Source organism: Rhinolophus sinicus, chromosome 1, assembly GCF_057876585.1.
Source record: "Rhinolophus sinicus isolate RSI-liver-muscle chromosome 1, RSI-T2T, whole genome shotgun sequence".
Taxonomy (NCBI): Eukaryota; Metazoa; Chordata; class Mammalia; order Chiroptera; family Rhinolophidae; genus Rhinolophus; species Rhinolophus sinicus.
Genome location: NC_142501.1, coordinates 104,756,662 through 104,778,660, shown reverse-complemented (window position 1 = coordinate 104,778,660; position 21,999 = coordinate 104,756,662). Strand labels below are relative to the sequence as shown.

General features: G+C 39.2%; 1 protein-coding gene and 1 long non-coding RNA gene across 2 annotated transcripts in view; both read right to left on the bottom strand.

The window, feature by feature from the left end:
- LOC148759148 (ankyrin repeat domain-containing protein 26-like) overlaps window positions 1-21,999 on the bottom strand; it is a 119,658-nt gene that overhangs the window by 53,413 nt on the left and 44,246 nt on the right. The window lies entirely within an intron of this gene.
- Window positions 1,670-21,999, bottom strand: part of LOC148759149 (uncharacterized) — a 28,863-nt gene continuing 8,533 nt past the window's right edge. The window contains exon 3 of the long non-coding RNA XR_016021072.1: window positions 1,670-1,773. This is a non-coding gene — a long non-coding RNA (uncharacterized LOC148759149). The remainder of the gene's footprint in view (window positions 1,774-21,999) is intronic.

Genomic DNA, 21,999 nt, shown 5'->3' with positions numbered 1-21,999 from the left:
GTCTCTGCCCAGCAGGTTTTGCTCCTAGATCTCCACATGACTGGCTCCTTCTCATGCTTCACTTGGCAGTATCCCACACAGACATTTACTTCAGGTCAAAACATTCAGCTCACACCAACAAAGCCTCAAGTACCGAAACACTACACATCTACAGGGTATTGCCAATCACAGTCTCCTGAAATTTAGCATCCCCCAGATAAGAAATCCACGTGCCCCTTCTAACTTTTCCACTCTGTTCTTGACACTACTGCCATTTGATTGTCCTACAGGTTTACAAAAAGTGTCCCCGATATTTAATAAGTCGCTGCATCTCACTGTGATCATTGTGTTTTACATTCTATAGCACCCTTTACAGTTTTCGAAGTGTTTTCACATTTGTTACCACATTTGTGCATTCCACATACCTCAAAGGTAGTCATTAGTACCATTATGACAAATGAGGGCACTGACATCCGACAGGTTAAGAAGGAGTTGCCCCAAGATCCCACAGCTAGTAAGTGACCCATGCAGGATTCTACTGTGTTCTTATCGTCAAACGCAGTGTCTGTGCCAGTAGGCAGCAGTTGCCTATATCAGAAGATCACACTCCTCCTGTCTCTTTCCACAGCTGTCACCTCACATTGGCTCATCATTACTTTGTATTTCTATTACTGCAAGTACAGTTGCCATCAAGATACTCAGTGCATGCTATTTTAACTGAACAAGACAGTTGTTATGCATTAAAGCAGCGCTCAGGGGATTGCTGTTAGTATAATTCTACATATTATTTCTATTAACAATGCTCTTCCTTCCTGGGAAAAGTTCCTTGCAGATCTATTTGAGAATACAAATGTAATAATACTTTCATGTATCAGGCATTATCTTTTCAAGTTCCAAGGTATAAAAAACCCTAAATTCCAAATTCTTTCTTTCTGAATCTCATTAGGACATTTACACAACCATAAAAACCACAGAATCATGCATTTGGGCATACTTCAAGCTGGAATAATTCTTTAGCTTTTAGGTAAACTTCACTTCAGAACCCAACTGATTCCTTATGACTTGGAAGCCTTCTTGTTTTATACTATTCTACACCGACCGCCTTAAGTGAACCTCGCAAGTTAGCAGAATTCTACTACACTGCCTCATTATACTAAGCACACATGTCTTTTATTAATTATAGGCTAAACCGTAAGAAAATAATTTGTGTGGGGAAACGCAGAGGTGAGAAAGTACAGTCAAAGCATACCTTTTAAGTTTCAACATCACTGAATGGTGATATTTAAAATAATAATGATAAAAATAATAGTAGTGAATGACAGTACCTCAGAATCCCAACATGATTTTACAGCTGCTTCTTCTAATCTTAATGCGGATGTTTTAACTATAAAATGTAGTCACAGAACATTAATGTGAACACATATTACTATGCATTTTAAATACACATTCAAGTCATGAACATTTCAATAAAAGTAATAGCAGAAAAGAATTTCAGGGGGTCAAATCATTTGCAAGAAGAAGTTGTTAGTAGTGGGGATACTTTTGCAAAAAAGATAGGAAAAAATGCTTATAAGAAATGAAAATCACAGTTGGATCTACACATGTTAGATTTGCTTATAGCAGCACTCAAGCTAGAAAGAATTCATAGATAGTCACTAAGTTATCACTTGTATTATTTTGGTGTGCTCCATCAACACAAGTGAAAATATCAGTTTTTGTTTGCGCTTGTGGAGCACTTTCAATAATATCCACACCATTTTCTCTTTTTCCAATTGCCGGCTTGGTTGCTTCTTTCTATTAAAAAAAAGAAAGAAAAAAGAAAAGAAAAACCCAACTTCAGAAAACATCATATTCATTGACTCGTTCACTCACTCGCTCAGTCCTTCAAGTAAGTAAGACGACAAACTGCTATCGTAACCATCAAATCATAGGCATAGACCCAGGGGAAGCTGGAAATATAAATGAAAGATTTTGTCCTATATTCTACTAGGGCTCGATGTATTCTGATTTTCGTCAAAACAGTAAGAACAGAAAAGTACCGCTCTCCATTTCTACACATCGCATGAATCAAGTATAGCACAGGCACAAAAGAAACAACAAGCAGTTGTACCAGATGCTGAGAAAAGAGGACTGCATCTTAAAAGATACACGAGGTGCTGAGGGAAACCAGGAAGGGGAGTCCAGAAAGAGCGGCAGGCGCAAAAGCCTAAGGTATGAAGCAACATATCATAGTGAGGGCAGAAGAAGAATGGGGTAAGCCTGGAACACTGAAAATGGAATGGGGAGACAACTGCAGAACCAGAACCAAATCAAAGAAGGCACGTGTCATGCTAGCATATGACTTTTACCCTCACGTAACGGGGAGTCACTCAGTAAACAGAGGTGTTGCACCATCACGATCATAGTTTACAATAGTCACTCAGGCTGCAATTTATGATACAGAGGAGTTCCATTTTTTTTTAGGATTCTACCCATCAGCCTGTCTTGCTTCACAACATAGGGCCTCGCAGGTGCATACTCACAAAGGCAGCTACCAAGAGTAGGTCACATTGTAGCTTCTACTGGGTGCTCCGGGTTGGGCACAAGCAGCAGCTGACCTGGGCCTGCCCCACAGCCCCTCCCAAGAGGCCCCAAATCCAACACACCTGGTGATCAGCTTCAGCAACACCAGAACAACACCCAATTAGCTCCACAAATGGCACGCCCAAGCCATGGACTGAGCAGACACCGGAGCCCTGCTACAGCCGATCCCACTCTGTGACGTCAGCCCACACACATCAGCTCATCTACTGTAGTCACAGCCAGTCGTCCTGAGCGTCCATTCCACACACTGATGCGCCAACAGCAATAAGGCTCAAGTACAACAGGAGGGCACACACCACCCACACGAGCTTCTGGAACTCCTGGCTCCAGTGACCAGGGAGGTTGTACCACCCGACACACAGGACACCTGTTACATGAGCCAATGCTGCCAAGATGAGGAGAATTAGCAGATCTACATAGTACATAGAAACAAACACAGAGAGGCAGTGAGAAAAGAAGAGAGAAAGAAACATTTCCCTAATGAAAGAACAGGACAAAACTCTAGAAAAAGAGGTAAACCAAATGGACACAGGCAATCTACCAGATACAGAGTTCAAAACACTACTTCTAAGGATGCTCAATGAACTTTGGCGAAAAATAGATAAACGCTGTAACACTTCAACAGAGACAGCAAACATAAAAAGTGGACATAGAAATCATTAACAAAAGTCAAATATGAAAAATACAACATCTGAAATGAGTAATCAATAGATGGAATCAGCACCAGACTTGGTTGAGGCAGAGGATCAAATCAGTGATTTGGAAGACAAGGTAGCAGAAAACACCCAATCAGAACAGAAAAAAAGAAATGAAAAATGATTATGAATAAAAAATAAAAAGATAGAGAGAGAGAGAATACTATAAGGGACTTCTTGGACAAGATAAAGTGTAACAACACTTGTAGGGCTATCAAAAAGAGAAGAGAGAGAAAGGAATTGAAAACCTATTTGAATAAATAATGACGGAAATCTTCCCTAACCTGTTGAAGGAAACACAAGCGCAGGAAACACAGAGCGTTCCAAACAAAAGAAAGCCGAACAGGCCCACACCAAGACATACCATAATCAAAACGCCAAAGGGGAAAGACACAGAGAGAATATTAAAACCAGCAAGAGAAAAGCACTTAGTTATATACAAGGGAGCTCGCATAAGACTGGCAGGTGATCACTTAACAGTAAATCTGAAGGCCAGAGGAATGGGCAAGAAATATTGAAATGTGATGAAATGCAATAATGTGCAACCCAGATGACTGTATCCAGCAAGGCTCTCATTTAGAATCAAATGAGAGGTGAAGAGTTTGCCAGAGAAAAAGAAGGTGATGCAGTTCAGCACCAGCAAACCACTAGCACAAGAAATGTAAAACCACGACAAGAAGAAAAAAAAGGAGGAGGAGGAGGAGGAGGAGGAGGAGGAGGAGGAGGAGGAGGAGGAGGAGGAGAAGACGGAAAAAGAGCAGGAGGAAGAGCAGGAAGAGGAGAAGGAAAATGAATAATAAAATGCCAAGAACTACATACCTACAAATAATTACTTTAAATGGAAATAGATTAAATGCTCCAGAAAAGACATAAGGTACCTGAATGGTTAAGAATACAAGACCCATATACACGACAATCAAACTACAAAATTTCTGCAAAGGAAACCAACAGCAACATGCAGTCACGACCGGATGAATGGAGAAGATATTTGTCAAGGATATATTTGATGAAGGGTTGACATCCAAAACACATGAGGAAATCATAAATCTTAACACCAAAAGACAAACAATGCCATTACAAAACGAGAAGAGTACCTGAATAGACTTTTCTCCAGAGAGGTCACACAGATAGCCAAGAGACATACGAAAACATGCTCAGTGTCACTAATCATCAGAGCAATGCAAATTAAAAACGCTATGAAATACGACCTCACAACTGTCAGAATGGTCATCATCCATGAATCAACAAGCAACAGGTGTCGGTGAGGATGTGAAAAAAAACAGAGTCCTCGTGCACTGTTGGTGAGACTGCAAATCCGACCAGACACAATGGAAAAGAACATGGAAGTTCCTCAAAAATTTAAAAACAGAACTACCACGTGGCACAGCAGTCCCACTTCTGGGTTTTCCTCCACAGAAATCAAAACACTAATTTGAAAAGCAATATGCATGTCTATGGTCGTTGCCACATTATTTTCAATAGTCCAGATAACAAAGTAACCAAAGGATCCATCGTCTTGGATAAAGAAGCAGTGGGACATATATATAACAAAATGCTACTTGTCTGTAACGAAGAATAAATACTTACCGTTTGTGACAAAGTGTGTGGACCTAGAGGGTATTATTCTAAGTGAAAAAAGTCAGACAAAGAGAAAAACACACCTGAATTCACTTATTGGTGATATGAAAAAAAAAATAAATGAACATAGAAATGGGAAACAAATTCATAGGTGCAGAGAACGAACTGATCGTTGCCAGGTTCGAGAATTGTTGGGGAATGCTTGAAAAGTTAAAGGATTAAGGAAAGAAGTACAAATTGGGAGTTCTAAAACAGTCATGAAGATGTCAAGTACAGCGCAAAGAATACAGTAAATAACATTGTAATAACTAAATATGGTATCAGGGATTCCACACTAATCGGGGTACCAGTAAGTATATGCATTATATAAATGCCTAACCACTATGCTGCACACCTGAGGCTGACATCATATTGAATGCCAACTGTAACAGAAATGAAACATTTTACATTTATTTTCTCCACAGCCTCTCCAACTGGTGGGAATGCAGACTGGTGCAGCCGTTATGGAAGGCAGTGTGGAGGTTCCTCAAAAAATTACGAATAGAATTGCCATATGACCCAGCAATCCCTCTCCTGGGTATCCACGCAAATAATCTGAAAACATTTATACATAAAGACATGTGTGCTCCAATGTTCATTGCAGCTTTGCTTACGGTGGCCAAGACATGGAAACAACCAAAATGTCCTTCGATAGATAAATGCATAAAGAAGTTGTGGTATATATACAAAATGGAATACTATTCGGCATAAGAAAAGATGATATAGGAACATTTGTGACAACATGGATGGATCTTGAGAGTGTAATGCTGAGCGAAATAATTCAGACAGAAAAAGCAGACAACCATATGATTTCACTGATATGTGGTATATAAATCAAAAACAACAAAAGAACAAGATAAACAAATGAGAAACAGAAACTCATAGACACAGACAATAGTTTAGTGGTTACCAGAGGGTAAGGGGGGTGGGGGTGGGAGATGAGGGTAAGGGGGATCAAATATATGGTGATGGAAGGAGAACTGACTCTGGGTGGTGAACACAAAATGGGATTTATAGATGATGTAATCTAGAATTGTACACCTGAAATCTATGTAATTTTACTAACAATTGTCACCCCAATAAATTGGAAAAAAAAGAAAAACTTTACATTTAAAAAACAAAACTAAAAACATTCTGAAATTTGACATTTAATTATTTCGTTTTTAAGAATCTCTGCTTTTGACCAGAGTAAAGAAAGCATCCTGTCTTTTGCAGACACGGATCCTTTCTTTACTTTGGTCAATGCATCATGGACAATGGGCATAGAATCTCACGGACATGTTTTTATAGGGAACAGACGAGAGCATCATCAGCTTTGGAGCCAAGTGCATTTGGATCAAACCCTCAACCTTCTCCCTGGCTACTGCAACACATGCTACCTAGACTGACTTGGTCTCCACTTCCTTATCTCTGAAGATGAGGATTCCCTTCCTTGCCAAGGCTATTCTGAGAAGTAAATGAGATCGTGCTTGTTACAGAATAGGTACTCAACAAGTGTTGATTTCACGATGCAGTATGTCAGAATATCAGTTGAAAGAAAATCTGTGTTGCTCTTGCTTATATGGGCCCAGGAGCCCACGTTATCAAATACCATGTAATCACACAGGCCATTAAAACCCCAAACAAGAAAAAAAAGAAAAAAGAATCTCTGCATTTCAAATTGGTTATTATTTTATGCAAAACATTTACTCTTCAATTAGATGAAGACATGTAAATATATTCACAAAACAATGATTGAGAACACAGTGGAATCGCTTTGTAATACGGGTTTTGAGATAGAGAACGTGAATTCTAAACTTTCAAAAATTCTACTACTATTTTAGTCTAAATGATGAACATAGGATACCGGAAACTAATATAAAATAATATGGAATGTCAACGGAATGTAAGTGAAAAAAAAATGAAATGAAGAAAACACTCCCTCCTAACAAGTATACCATACCAACATACAAAGCGTAATAAAATAAAACTATATGTCATATGCTATCTAGTTTTAAAACTGAAAGGTACCAGGAAGATTTCATGACTATTACAATGAGTACCTGAATCCATTCAAGATTTCATTCAGGCACAAGTATGATAAAAGTCATGCTGGTATAACGTAAAAGTCACATTAAGAATCCTTACCGTTACCCAAATTGCATAGCTCCGTCACTGTGGGAAAACTCCCTATCGAATTTTACTATCACTATACATTTCCCAGCCCTTCTTTTTCTCAGCCACCATCTTCGATACTTACTGAAGTTAAAAAAACAACAACAAAACAATGCAGCATCAAAGGGTCATATGTTTAAAATGGTTCATGCTGAGGAATTTTCCATGACAAAATTGGAACAATGATAGGTAGACGACAACAAAATTTTACAAGTCAGTGATACACAAAACTAAATTCAGAGCAAAACAGTTAATTTCACACAGGAGCCTTTTACCTTGGTATCAACATCCACGAGCCATTCCTCTGATATAGGCCATGAATCATTATTGCCAGTTTCGCGGGAAACACTTTAGGGTAAAGATAACAAAAACAAGTGAATTCATTTCTTGACAAAAGCAACAACAACAACAAAAGGAGTAAAAGGTCAGCTATCTGCATTTGAAATAAAGTCTCTTGATATAATAAAAAATTAGATGATGTGCTAGAAAAGCTATTAGCTACCTATTTCTGCCTCCACCACTCCCAACTCATGCAATATTTAATGAAGATACACGCTAAGTTTCCGTAACAAAGAATGACAGCCAATATGTTGGCAACACCTGAGAGTATGTTGTTTTCACCAAAAGTCCTGAAGGCTGAATTCAAAACTCAATTAATAGCAGACATAAATGGAACCTGAACTGGGACAAAACCAGTGACCTAAATCAAGGTAGAAAGATACACTGACCCTTCTTCATGGTCTGTCCCTGGTTCAAAGATTAATCTGTGTGAGTCAAAAATGGCAGTCTTGCTTCTTTAACGTAGGATGCACATACTAAACTTACCCCATTCCTTCCTTTCACCCAGAAACAGTACAGTCAGTTCCCTGAAATGTGTGAAATGTTTGCAAGTCACACGTACAAAAGTCAAAGAACAAATATGTATGTTCTTAGCCTCCCCACTCCCAGACCACTTGTCCTCACATTCCTGGCAATCTCCAACCTTGAAAACTTCAGCCTACGAAAGCACAGACTCCTGAAACATGGATGGGCTCAAATGACCCACACTAGGAGTTCTCCATTTCCCTGTTCCTGGGAAATAAGCTAAGTGGAGCCTCGGTCATCCACTCCCAACATAGTCATGTTACCACCGACCCAACTCCATTACTGTTTTCACAATCAGTCCTCCCTCTGCCCAACCCTCCATATCCATGGGAAGGAACATCAGTGCATCGGGAAAAGAGGTGGAGGTGACGAAACACCTGCTGTGGGCCATGGGTCTATATAGTTCAGCAATCTGCAGTGCCTTTGGACTCGAGGGGACCCGCTCTGTAATTTCGGGTGCTGGTGGATGATACCATATTCCTACTTGCTATAAAGAGAATGTTTCCAGAGGCTCAAAGGTTTAATATGTTTTCATACAAATCTTAAAGAATGCTGGTTCCTCCAAGTCAACAAACAAAAAAGCAGCAACCTGTTCAGGACACCCTAGAACCCCTTACTTTAATCTGCTTTTTTAGACCACTACCAACATCCTCTTTCCTTCTTTCTTGTAATTTCTCTTTATCTTGTCATACCCTACTATTCTGATCTCTTTTCCCCTATCTGATCTCTGATCTCTATTCTAAAAGCCTTACTCCTACTCCATCCAGTGTTGGTCCTATTGAAACTTGGATTCCCCTGCTAATTCCATTCTTATCCTCTTCCACTGCAGTCACTAGACCTTTCCATAATTAAAACACTCAGCCATAGGATGATAAAGAAGGAAGTGTACAGGGCTTAGAAACCTACACTTAATCTCATTTCATTACTCACTGCATCAACTAAGTCACTTTAATCTCTTGGAATTAATACTCCTCATGTGATCAACCACTTGACCAAAACATTAATGGCAGCATGAAGTACCAGGGGGTGTTTTGAATAATTAATTGCTAACATCCCTTCAACACCTGGAATTCTATGGACTTTTGATTCTGTCTAGAAACATGGAGAACACTTAGCTGGCAGAAGTGGAAAAAAGTAACAGAACAGCAACAAAAACCCCCCAAAAAGCACAGACAATGGTAAAAAATCAAGAAAAGTCATGGAAGAAGGAAGAAAGACTCTGGAAAAAAAGAAAAAAACTTCCTTGGACAAGGGAAAGGTACTAGCCAGAAGGAAAACACAGGCTGTGGAGTTAGTGAGTAGAGAAATCAATAAGAAATATCTCTGAATATGTGCTGCATTAACACAACATGATCTATACATACATGTTCTTCACTTACAGAACAACGATTCGTCCCAAGAAGGCTACATCGCATTATACCTGAAAACACTTGCCTGATTGGGTCTTGCTTATGCACAACCTGTGGTTCTGTGGCCACTGCGAACTGAGATCTGCCTTAAACACTGATGGTGAAAACAAGGTTCTCGTGACTGCTGCAATTGTGAAGTACATTAACACAAGAGCTTGCGCTCACTGGGCTTGGGAGGAAACTTCTAAATCAGTGTTAACACGTCACTAAACGGGACTCTCTGAGTCCACCTGACTTGCACCTGAACCTTGAATCCAGACCTGTCCAGGCACTTCTCAGTACAGGCTGAGGGACAAGAGAAGGGACTTGGGAAGCCAAGCAGGCTGAAGGTCACATCACGGGTCAGCCACTTGGTAACTATGGTACCAGGGGTCAATTAATCCACCTCCCGGAACCACACATGTCTAATGAATAAAAACTAGGCCGAACAGCACAGCTACTTTGCAAAGTTACTGTGCTGATGACCTGAGAGAACCAATGTTAGGCACACAGTATAGGGTCTATTCCAGAGCAGAACACTCATTAAAGCTTACTGGCTTCTCTCTGAAGTCTCTTAGTTAACATGCAATTATAGAAATCCATAAAATCCTACCTGCTCGCAGGGTTGCATTTAGAACACTCATCCACTGTTAAAGAAAAAATTGAAATAAAGTGTAAATACACAACAGAAAAACGCAGAACTTTGAAAGCGCAGATTGAAGTGATGTAAAAACATTTCTTTGGGACAACCCCTGAAGACTATAGTAGAATGAATATTAATGATACAAGTGGTTGGCAATTAATACATAAAGAACTTTTACTTCCCCTGTTATATATTTGTGTGTGTGTGTATATAAATACATATCTATATATCTATATATCTATACATACATATATATTTTTTATTTATATATTCACGTATATACGTACACATACACACATACACAGACATATATATATATATATATATATATATATATATATACACATATATTTATGTACCTATATATGTGTGTATGTATGCATATACACTCCCCAGTGTATGCTAAATACTAGTCTAAATGGAACCACACTTTCTCCTTATTCCCTTTCTTATTTCCTTATGTTACTGAGATTGAGGAAGAAAGCTAATGTCTTGCTAAAAGTTATTCTATTTGGCTGTAACTTGCCTAAACAGAATAAACATAAAGCACATTTTGCTACAAAATGACTGTGGGAAATTCAGAACTACGATCAAACTACACAGAGGTAGGCTAGGGTTGAACTCTTTGTTTTTTCATTTCCTTCTTTGCTTTCTCTGTTTTCTTGTAGCTGTGATTCACGCAATTCATGGAGCGTAGAAGTACGTAAGAAAAACACACCTCCAATCTGAGTCTTTCGTTTGTCTATTACGGTCATCTGTCCAAACTCTGTGGATGCTGACAGAGGTTTGCTCCTTGAGTGTGTGGCAAATGGCCGTTTATCACCAAATTTCGAATCCCCGGATCTTTGAGAAGTTCCATGATTGAAAGTCAAAGAAGTAGCATTCCAGCTGGAAGAATCTGAAAATACAGTTTTCATCTATTAGGAGGTAAAAATAACACAAAGTCGACCATCGTGTAAAACTTCCTTCTTCAGAGAAGCAGCCCCACACCCTCTTTCTCCCAAACACACTACTCCTTCAGAGTACATGTTATTTTAGGTGTCCTATACTTGCCATTCACATAGGTAAGTTTAATTAACTATTGTCACTCAGCAATTTCTGTTATATAATGTGTTCCCGATTAAAGCTTTCCTTCTCAATAGTTAAAATGGTGTGGGGTGTGAATTTTTTTGTCAATATCAAAAGTTATGTCTAATCGCTGACGTTTAAATATGCGTGACAAACATGGGTTTAAAACAACTTTTAATGAATCATACTATTTCAAAGAAGAAGCTACTTATTACAAGAAAATGGTCTTTTCTAAATGCTTCAATATCTTCAGAATTCATTTTGTAAGCTTTAGATAATTGAAATTCAAATGACAAATGACAGACTTGGGTGACCTTATTGTTTCCAAGTAAAAATACGATCAAACTAGGTCCATGTTAGCTCCAAAGAGTACAGGGCACCAAGAGACAGAAAACGAATATTTTCCTTTTGCTTTTTATCTTTTTTTTTTTTTTAATTTAATTTTATTAAATTTATTGGGGTGACAATTGTTAGTAAAATTACATAGATTTCAGGTGTACAATTCTGTATTACATCATCTATAAATCCCATTGTGTGTTCATCACCCAGAGTCAGTTCTCCTTCCATCACCATATATTTGATCTCCCTTACCCTCATCTCCCACCCCCCACCCCCCACCCCCCTTACCCTCTGGCAACCACTAAACTATTATCGGTGTCTATAAGTAGAATGAAACTGGACTGCTATTTGTCACCATGTACCAAAGTTAATTCAAAATGGATCAAAGACTTAAGCATAAGACCTGACACAATAAACTGCATAGAAGAAAACATAGGTACTAAATTTATGGACCTTGGGTTCAAAGAGCATTTTATGAACTTGACTCCAAAGGCAATGGAAGTAAAAGCTAAAATAAACGAATGGGACTATATGAAACTTAAAAGCTTCTGCACAGCAAAAGAATCCTTTTGCTTTTTTAACAAAATCTCAGCTTAAACGTTTAAGACAAGTGAAAGAAAACCACAACTGTAGAAGTGAAGCTTTAAAGCCTCTTATCACTTCACATCCTGGAAGCTCGTACATCATTTAAAATAGTGGTTTCCAATGTCATGTGAGAATGTGTGAAGTCCCAAAGTCTGTCAGTCGAGGGGCCCGAAAAGGTCAAAACTATATTCACAGAAACACTGACTGTCATTTGCTATTTTCACTCTCATTCTCTTCTAAGTGTACAGTAGAGTTCTCCACAGCCGTGATATCACAGCTCTGATGGTAACATCATAGGTCTGATGGTGACTGGCTCGTAGCTCTAATGGCTCAAGGAATGCATGCCTGTGTGTGCTCGTATTTTAAATTGTTCGGTTTTTATTTCTAAGATTGTAACTATCTATGGAGACTACTGACTTAAAAATGTTCTTTGGAATTCTCAAAAATTTTTAATAGCATCAAAGCATCCCAAGGCACAAAAGCTTCAGAATTCCTGTTTGCAAAGATTATGTCTGTCAAATACTCATTAACATTAATTACTTCTCCCATTTTTAATAATCGAAGACACCATAGGCGCACGTACACACACAGCCAGTGTTTGCTCGGTAGAATATCTGGATGTCTTAAGACCATCAGTGTTAAAACACTAAGAGGAGAAGTAAAGTTAAGAAACAATTGACATGGTAGCAATTGAGGCTTACTTGGGTAAACATAAAAATTCAAATAACCATTTGAAAACACTGGGAATATCTTCCAGTGTGATAATTGACCTCTGGTAACCACTATTAAGTACCGGGATTCCACACTGGGACATTTAGGGTATCGAACAAATGGAGGAACAGCTTAGTGGAGTCACAGTTTTTAAATCTCATTTTCTTATTCCTGTAAATACCTTTTGTCAAACATCGATACCAACAATGACATCATGTTATTTATGTCAAATCCTTCAATTAAATTTGTAGCAAAGATAAAAAGGAATGAGGAAGAGAAGACTGCACGCATGCCAAAAGTCCTCGCGTACTCCTTCCCAAAATTAAATTGGTGTTACAAAGTGTACCTGGTCTGAAGGGTTGCACTTCGTCCATTCCTACAGCTTCGTCAGGAACAGGATCTTTCTCTTCAATTGTCGGCTGAAGGGGTTAGGAAACAAGATGATTAGTAACTATTGGACATTTCATGCAATCTCTAGTTAACAATTCAGGATAACAATATTAACGTTATAACCTCCAAGAAAATGACTTTTTGAAAAATAGGTATTTAAGCAAATATTAGGTTGGTATAAATTATATTGCAGTTTGTGCATTTTTTTTAACCTTTTAAACCGCGATTACTTTTGCACTGACCTAACACCTTGAAAAGTGTACTTCATATACCATTGAAATATTTCTATTGACACATTCTTTTTTTTTTTTTTTTAGTGTTAAAACAAGCTACTTGCTTGATATGGTAAGAAACCTTGGTGTATGTCCTGTTGAGTCTAAACAAAACATTTTAGAACCCGCTTCATGTAGGTCAGCAAGAGCTTAGAAAAACCGAACTCTAGTTTGATAAAAATTTTGATAGGAAAAATGATGGAATAACATAGCGAAGTGATAAGAAAATCTTTTCATTAAATTTTGTTTTAATAAATCATAGGAAAAATATTATATATAATTATGCAAATTTTCAAAAAAGTATAATAATTTCTAATCAGGCTAAATAAGAACATTTATTTATTAACCAACTAAAATGTCCCGGGTACTTACTATCCAAATTTCATTTGTTTTCCACCCAAAACGACAAATGTGAAAACAGTTTGATGATGGTTACCCCACTTCCTGCTTGGTGGCCATTCCAAGACATTAGAATAAAATGATGAACAGATGCGATCCAGTATTGTCTGTGTCCAGCAGGTTTTGCTCCTAGATCTTCACACGACTGGCTCCTTCTCATGCTTCACTTGGCAGTTTTTGTCACACTCAGAAAGATCTTTCCTGACCACCGAAATTCCACTCCCACTCCTATTCCAACTACAACCATGTCCCTCCCCCCAGCATTCTCCATTCTCTTTAAATGAAGCACTCATAGTGACTTATAACGGACTCTTGTTAACTTGTATTTCTGCTTCTAAAGCTACAGCTGAAGCCCTGAACTTCTCCATTCACTGTCTATCTGCCCAGCACACAGTTGGTATCCAACACAGACATTTACTTCAGGTCGAAACATTGAGATCGCACCAACAAAGCCTCAAGTACCAAAACGGTACACATCTATAGTGTATCGCCAATCATAGTCTCCTGCAACTTAACATCCCTAAGATTAGAAATCCACATGGCCCATCTAACTTTTCCTTTCTGTTCTTGACAGTATTGCCATTTGATTGTCCTACAGGTTTACAAAAATTGTCCCGATATTTAGTAAGTCACTACATCCCACTGTGATCATGGTGTTTTACATTCTATAGCTCCCTTTACAGTTTACGAAGTGTTTTCACATTTGTTACCATATTTGTGCATTCCACATACCTGAAAGGTAGGCATTAGCACCATTATGACGAATGAGGCCACTTACATCCGACAGCTTAAAAAGAAGTTTCCCCAAGACCCCATAGCTAGTAACTGACCATCCAGGATTCTAATCTGTGCTACTCTGCAAGGACAGTGTCTATACCAGTAGGCAGCAGTTGCCTATATCAGAAGATCACACCTTTCTTATATCTTTCCACAGCTGTCACCTCACATTAGCTCATCATTACACTGTACTTCTATTACTACAAGTAAAAATCAACAACAAAAACCCAACTTCAGAAAACATCATATTCATTTACTCGTTCACTCACTCAATCATCAGTCAGTAAGATAACAAAACTTTACTGTAGCCATCATATCATAGGCATAGACCCAGTGGAAGCTGGGAATGTAAATGAAAGACTTGGTCCTATACTCTAGTAGGGGTAGATATAATAAATAAAAACAACAAGAACAGAAAAGTACTGCTCTCCACTTCAACACCCCAAATGAATAAAGTACAGTTAGATCATAAAAGAGACAACAATCAGTTGTACCAGGGAAGCTCAGCAGATGCGGCAAAGATAGGGCTGCATCTTGAAAGATATACGAGGTGCTGACAGACACCATGAAGGGGATTCCAGAAGGGCAGAGGGAGCAAAAGCCTGAGGATGAAACAACATGTTGCAAGTGAGGGCCGCAAAGGGATGGGGTAAGCCTGGAACACTGAGAATGGGATGGAGATACTGCTGCAACTTCAGAACCAAATCAAAGAAGGCACGTGTCATGCTAGCATATGAATTTTACCCTCACATACTGGGGAGTCACTCAGTAAGCAGAGGTGTTGCATCATCACAATTCTGTTTTAAGACAGTCACTAAGGCTGCTATTGAGGACCTCCGTTTCTTTCTAGTATCCTATGCATCATCCTGTCTTGCGTCACAGCATAGCCTCTCCCAGGGTCCTCCAAACCCACAAAGGCAGCTACCAAGAGTAGATCACTTTCTGGCTTCTACTAGGCGGCTCCGGGTTGGGCACAAGCAGCAGCTGACCTGGGCCTGCCCCACAGCCCCTCCCAAGAGGCCCCAAATCCAACACACCTGGTGATCAGCTTCAGCAACACCAGAACAACACCCAATTAGCTCCACAAATGACACGCCCAAGCCATGGACTGAGCAGACACCGGAGCCCTGCTACAGCCGATCCCACTCTGTGACGTCAGCCCACACACATCAGCTCATCTACTGTAGTCACAGCCAGTCGTCCTGAGGGTCAATTCCACACACTGATGCGCCAACAACAATCAAGGCTCAAGTACAACAGGAGGGCACACACCACCCACACGAGCTTCTGGAGAACCTGGCTAAGGTGACCAGGGAGACTGTACCACTGGACCCACAGGACACCTGTTATATGAGCCAATGCTGCCAAGATGAGGAGAATTAGCAGATCTACATAATACATAGAAACACACACAGAGAGGCAGTGAAAAAAGAAGAGAGAAAGAAACATTTATGTAATGAAAAACCAGGAAAAATCTCCAGAAAAAGAACTAAACCAAATGGAGACAAATAATCTATGAGATACACTGCTCAAAATACTAGTTATGAGGATGCTCAATGAAATTAGGGGAAGAATAAATAGACTCAGTAAAACTTCAACAAAGAGACAGCATACATAAAGAAGACATACAAATCATTAAAAAAAAGTCTGAAATGAATAATTTATAGATGGAATCAGCACCACATTTGGTGAAGTAGAGGTTCAAATCAGTGATTTGGAAGAAACGGTAGCAGAAAGCACCCAAATAGAACACAAAAAGAAAAAAATGAATAATAAGCAAAATAAAATAAAGACAGAGAATCCTTTAAGAGACCTCTCGTACAACATCAAATGTAGTAACATTTGTAAATCTATCAGAAGAAGAGAGATCAAGGAATTGAACTCCTCTTGTAATAAATAGTGACAGAAACCTTCCCCAACCTGAGAAGGAAATAGACACACAAGCCTAGGAAATACAGAGCGTTCCAAACAAAATGAACCTAAATGTGCCCACACCAAGACATGTCATAATTAAAATGCCAAAGGGGAAAGACGCACAGAGAATATTAAAACCGACAAGAAAAGAGCAGTTAGTTATGAACAAGGGAGCGTCCATAAGATTGTCAGGTGATCTCTCAACAGAAAATTTGCAGGTCAGAAGGGATTGGCAAGAAATAGTGAAAGTGATGAAAAGCGATAATCGACAACCAAGATGACTGTATCCAGCAAGGCTCTCATTTAGAATCAAAGGAGACGTAAAGAACTTGCCAAGAAAAAGAGGGTAATGCAGTTGAGCACCAGCAAACCAGTAGTACAAGAAATGTAAAACCACAACTTGAAGAAGAAGAAGAAGAAAAAACAGAAGCAGAACGAGGAGGAGGAGGAGGAGACGAAATACTAATAATAAAATGTACTATTTGTACATACCTACAAATAGTTAGTGCAAATGTAAATAAGTTAAATGCTCCAGTCAAGACATAAGGTGGCTGAATAGTTAAGAATACAAGACCCATACATATATGACATCAAACTAAAAAATTTTTGCACAGCAAAGGAAACCATTTACAATATGAAATCACGACCGGATGAATGGAGAAGATATTTGCCAATGATATATCTGAGAAAGGGTTGATATCAAGAATATATAAGGAAGTCATAAAGCTCGGCACCAAAAGACAAACAATGCAATTACAAAATGAGAAGAGCACTTGAATAGACTTTTCTCCAAAGGGGTCACACAGATAGCCAAGAGACATAAGAAAAGATTCTCAGCGTCACTAATCATTAGAGCAATGCAAATTAAAAGCACAATGAGCTATCACCTCACACCTATCAAAATGGCCATCATCAATAATTCAACAAATAACAAGTGTTGGTGAGGATGTGAAGAAAACGGAGCCCTTGTGCACTGTTGCTGAGACTGTAAATCCGGCCAGCCGCAATGGAAACAATATGTAAGTTCCTCAAAACTTTAAAAATAGAACTACCATGTGGGGAAGCAATCCCACGTTGGGTTTTCCTCCACAGAAATCCAAAACACTCATTTGAGAAGACATATGCATTTCTATGGTCGTTGACACATTATTTACATTAATCCAGATAAGGAAGCAACCGAAGTATCCATCATCTTGTATAAAGAAGAAGTGGTACATAGATACAACAAAATACGACTTGGCTGTAACAAAGAATAAAATCTTACCATTTATGACAACGTGGGTGGACCTAGAGGGTATTTTTCCAAGTGAAATAAGTCAGATAGAGAAACACAAACACCACATGATTTCACTTATTGGTGATACGTAAAAAAAATAAATAAATGTAGAAAAGAGAAACAAACTCATAGATGCAGAGAACTAACTGATTGTGGCATGATTCGAGGAGTGTTGGGGGATGCTTGAAAAGGTAAAAGGATTAAGAAGTACACACTGTCAGTTATAAAACAGTCATGTAGCTGTCAAGGACAGCACACAGAATATAGGAAATGACATTGTAATAACTAAGTATGGTGTCAGGGATTCCACACTAATCGGAGTACCAGTTTACACATTATATAAATGCCTAACCACTATGCTGTACGCCTGAGGCTGACATCATATTGAATGTCAACTGTAACAGAAATGAAACATTTTACATTTATAAAGAAAACTAAAAACTTTCTGAAATTTGACATTTCACCATATGGTTTAAGAATCTCTGCTTCTAAAATTGGTTACTATTTTATGCAAAACATGTACTCTTCAATTAGATGAAGACATTTAAATATATTCATAATGTACTGATTGAGGACATAGTGGAATCCGTTTGTAATACGGGTTTTGAGATAGAGAACTTGAATTCTCAATTTTCAAAATTACCGTTGTTTAAGTCAAAATGATGAACCCAAGATACCTGAAACTAATATAAAATAATATTGAATGTCAGTTGAATATAACTGAAAAAAAAAGAAAAAGAAAAAAGTATAGAGAAGACACTCACGCCTACCAACTATGTGATACCAAAATACAAAGTGTAATAAAATAGAACTATACATTATATGCCACATAGTTTTAAGATTGAAATGTACCAGGAAGATTTCATGACTATTACAATAAGTAAATGAATCCATTACAGATTTCGTGTACGCACGAGTATTCTAAAAGTCCCGCTGATGTAATGTAAAATCACATTAAGATTCCTTACCCTTAACCAAATTGCATATCTCCATCACTGTGGGAAACCTCCCAATAAAATTTTACTATCACTCTATATTTCCCAGCCTCTTCTTTTTTTCATTCCCCATGTTCAATACTTCCTAAAGTGAAGGGGAAAAAAGAAAGAGTGACGTCGTAAAAACGGCAGTGTGAGGTGAGCCTCTTGAAATCTTCCCTGGAATTTACAACAAGTTGAACAACTATAATTTCACAAAGGACTCCCTGCGCAGAAGACCGGCGAGACTAAGGGCCGCACTACTGCAATAGCCTAAAGGTGGACAAATTGCTCGAGCGGTGGAGGAGGGAGGGGAGAAGTGGGCACACAGGGCCGTGTGGGCTCAGGATGCAGACCTAGCTCGGTGCTCCGAGCTCCCTTCATCCCGGAACTAGTGCAGCTGCAGGAGTGGGAAGAACTTGGACTGCTAGGGCTCTGATTATGGCCCACAGGGCTGAGGGGAAAGCATACAACACAGCTGAACCCACTGCTAACGGCAGGGACGTCAGAGCAAAGACTGAGGGAAGAAGGCTGAAAACAGTGGTTTAAGCCCTCACTGCCGAGTAAAGAATGGAAGCCTTAGGCACAGAGACTAGCTGCTTCCTCCCTACCCTCCCAGAGCTCGCCCCGTCCCCACCTGTCCAGTGCTAGAAGCAGAACAGTAGCAGTGTCAGATCAAACGAACAGAATATTTGCAGTTCTGAGAACTGCGGTTGGCAGTCAAGGACTCACAGCCCAAGTACTTCCAGCAAAGGGCAGGGAGCTGTGGAAACAGGACTGGCTGAGGTGGTCGTCACCACCATTGCTCTGGGCCACCTTTCACAACCCACCCCACCCCTGTCCCCACCTATCTGGGCGGATCCCTGCAGGAGTGAACACAACTGCTGAAATGCACGGGCTCTGAATCTGGTGCAGAAAGAGCTTTGGAACTTCAGAAGTTCCCCACATCCCCCCACGGAGGCAGTGCCTTATGACCCCAGTGAACTGTTCACAGAGGAAACGCCCGCCTTCCAGGGAATCCCACCACTATGTGAGAAGCCGGAATAGTGCAGAGGAAACATAACACTACAGTGTGAGAGACAATAAAAGGCTGCAGTCGGAGAGAAAATAAAACATTATCCCAACACCGACTGGAAAACAAAAGAAAGACCTCTTTCTATCAACCTGTTGCAGAACTCACTCCTGTAGATATCTAGGAAGACACATAATAAATCATCAATTGCCATGAATAACCAAAGCAACAAGACAGCTCAGAAAGAAAATGAAAAGTCTCCAGAAAATAAACTTAAAGATATGGAAATATGTGACTTAAATGACAGAGAAGTCAAGACTGCAGTTCTTGAAAAACTCAACGAGATGCAAGAAAACACAGACAGGCAGTTTAATGAACTCAGAAACATAATCAAAAGAAATGACGAATGAAAGAGACAGTTTAGGTAGTAGAGTTGACCAGGTGGAGGAAAGAATCAGTGACATCGAAGCTAGAAATCTGGAAATGACAAGGATGGAAGGAGAAAGAGACCTGAGACGTGAGACTACAAGAACTTTGTGACTCCATCAGAAAGAGCAATATAAGAATAATGGGCATACCAGAAGGGGAAGAAAGAGAGAAGGGAACAGAGAATATATTCAAACAAATAGTCGATAAGAACTTCCCAAACTTGTGGAAAGAACTGGATCCTTGAATTCAAGAAACAAATAGAACACCTAGTTACCTCAGTCCCAAAAAGCCTTCTACAAGGCACATTGTATTGAAGCTGTCTACAATCAATGACAAAAAAGAATCCTCAAGGAAGCCAGGAAAAAGAAGACGGTAACCTACAAGTCAGGAGGGAGTGGAACCAAATATGCAAACAATAGACAGAGAGAAATTATGAGACAAGAATAATATATGCAGTAACGGTATCTTTTCGGTATGAAGGAGGAATAAAGACCTTTCCAGACATACAGAAGCTGAGGGAATTTTCTAACACATGACAAGCACTACAAGAAATACCGAAGGAAGCTATTCGACCAGATCAACAGGGACAATTTGTGGCAACCAAAACATAAAAGGGGGGAAAGTAAAGGCCTCAACCGGAATATGCGAATGGAGAAAGTAAGCATGCTGAGAAAATGGAATACTCTAAATATCAAACTTTCTTTCACATAAACTTAATGGTAACCACTCAAAAGGAATTCAGAACTGAAATATATAATGTAATGAAAGAAGAGGAGGGAAAAATCATAGACTACCACCACATAGAAATAAGAGACAACAACAAAAAGGCAAAGAAACAATGGAGACACAGTCTTACCAGAAAAGTAGAGATAGAATGATAGGAAATCCTCACATATCAATAATCACCCTAAATGTAAATGGACTGAACTCACCAACAGAAAGGCACAGAGCAGCTGATTGGATCAAAAAACTAAACCAAATCATATCTGCCTCCAAGAGGCACATCTCAGCTACAAGGACAAACGTAGACTCAAAGTGAAAGGGTGGAAATTGATACGCCAAGCAAATGCTATCCAGAGAAAATCAGGTGTACCCATACTGATATCAGATGAAACAGACTTCAGGATAAAAAAGGTAACAAGAGACAAAGATGAACATTTCATATTGATAAAGGGGACTATACAACAAGAAGACAAAACAGTCATCGATATTTATGCCCCCAATCAGGGAGCACCGAAATATACCAAGCAACTACTAACAGAACTAAAGGGAGAAATTGACCAAAACACAATTATACTAGGGGACCCAAATCCATCATTGACAGCTATGGATAGATCATCCAAACAGAAAATAAAGAAAGAAATAGCAGCCCTAAATGACACATTACATGAAATAGACATAATTGACATTTATAGAGCACTTTATCCTAAAACATCACACTATACATTTCTTTTCTAGTGTATGGAACATTCTCAAGGATAGATCATCTATTGGGACATAAAACTAGCCTCAGCAAATTTAAGAAGATTGAAATCATACCAAACACATTCTCTGATCACAAGGCTTTGAAATTGGATATCAACTGCAAAAAGGAAGCAGGAAAAACCACAAATACATAGAGACTGAACAACATACTTTTAAAGAACGACCTGGTCAAAGAAGAAATAAGAGGATAGATCAAAGGATACATAGAAGAGTGACATCATAGGAATGGCAGCAGCGAGGTGGTCTCCTTGAGTTCTCCTCCGGAACTTACCACAAATTGAACCCATCAAAGGACTCTGCTCATCACATAGAACAGCTAAGAGACTCGTTCGAGGATTACGTGAAGGTGGTCTCTCCTGCCGAGAGACCAGCATATCCAGCATTTGAGGCAGTAACCTCAGCTGAGACCTCCAGCTGGGCCCTAGGTCAGACAAAGGACCTGATC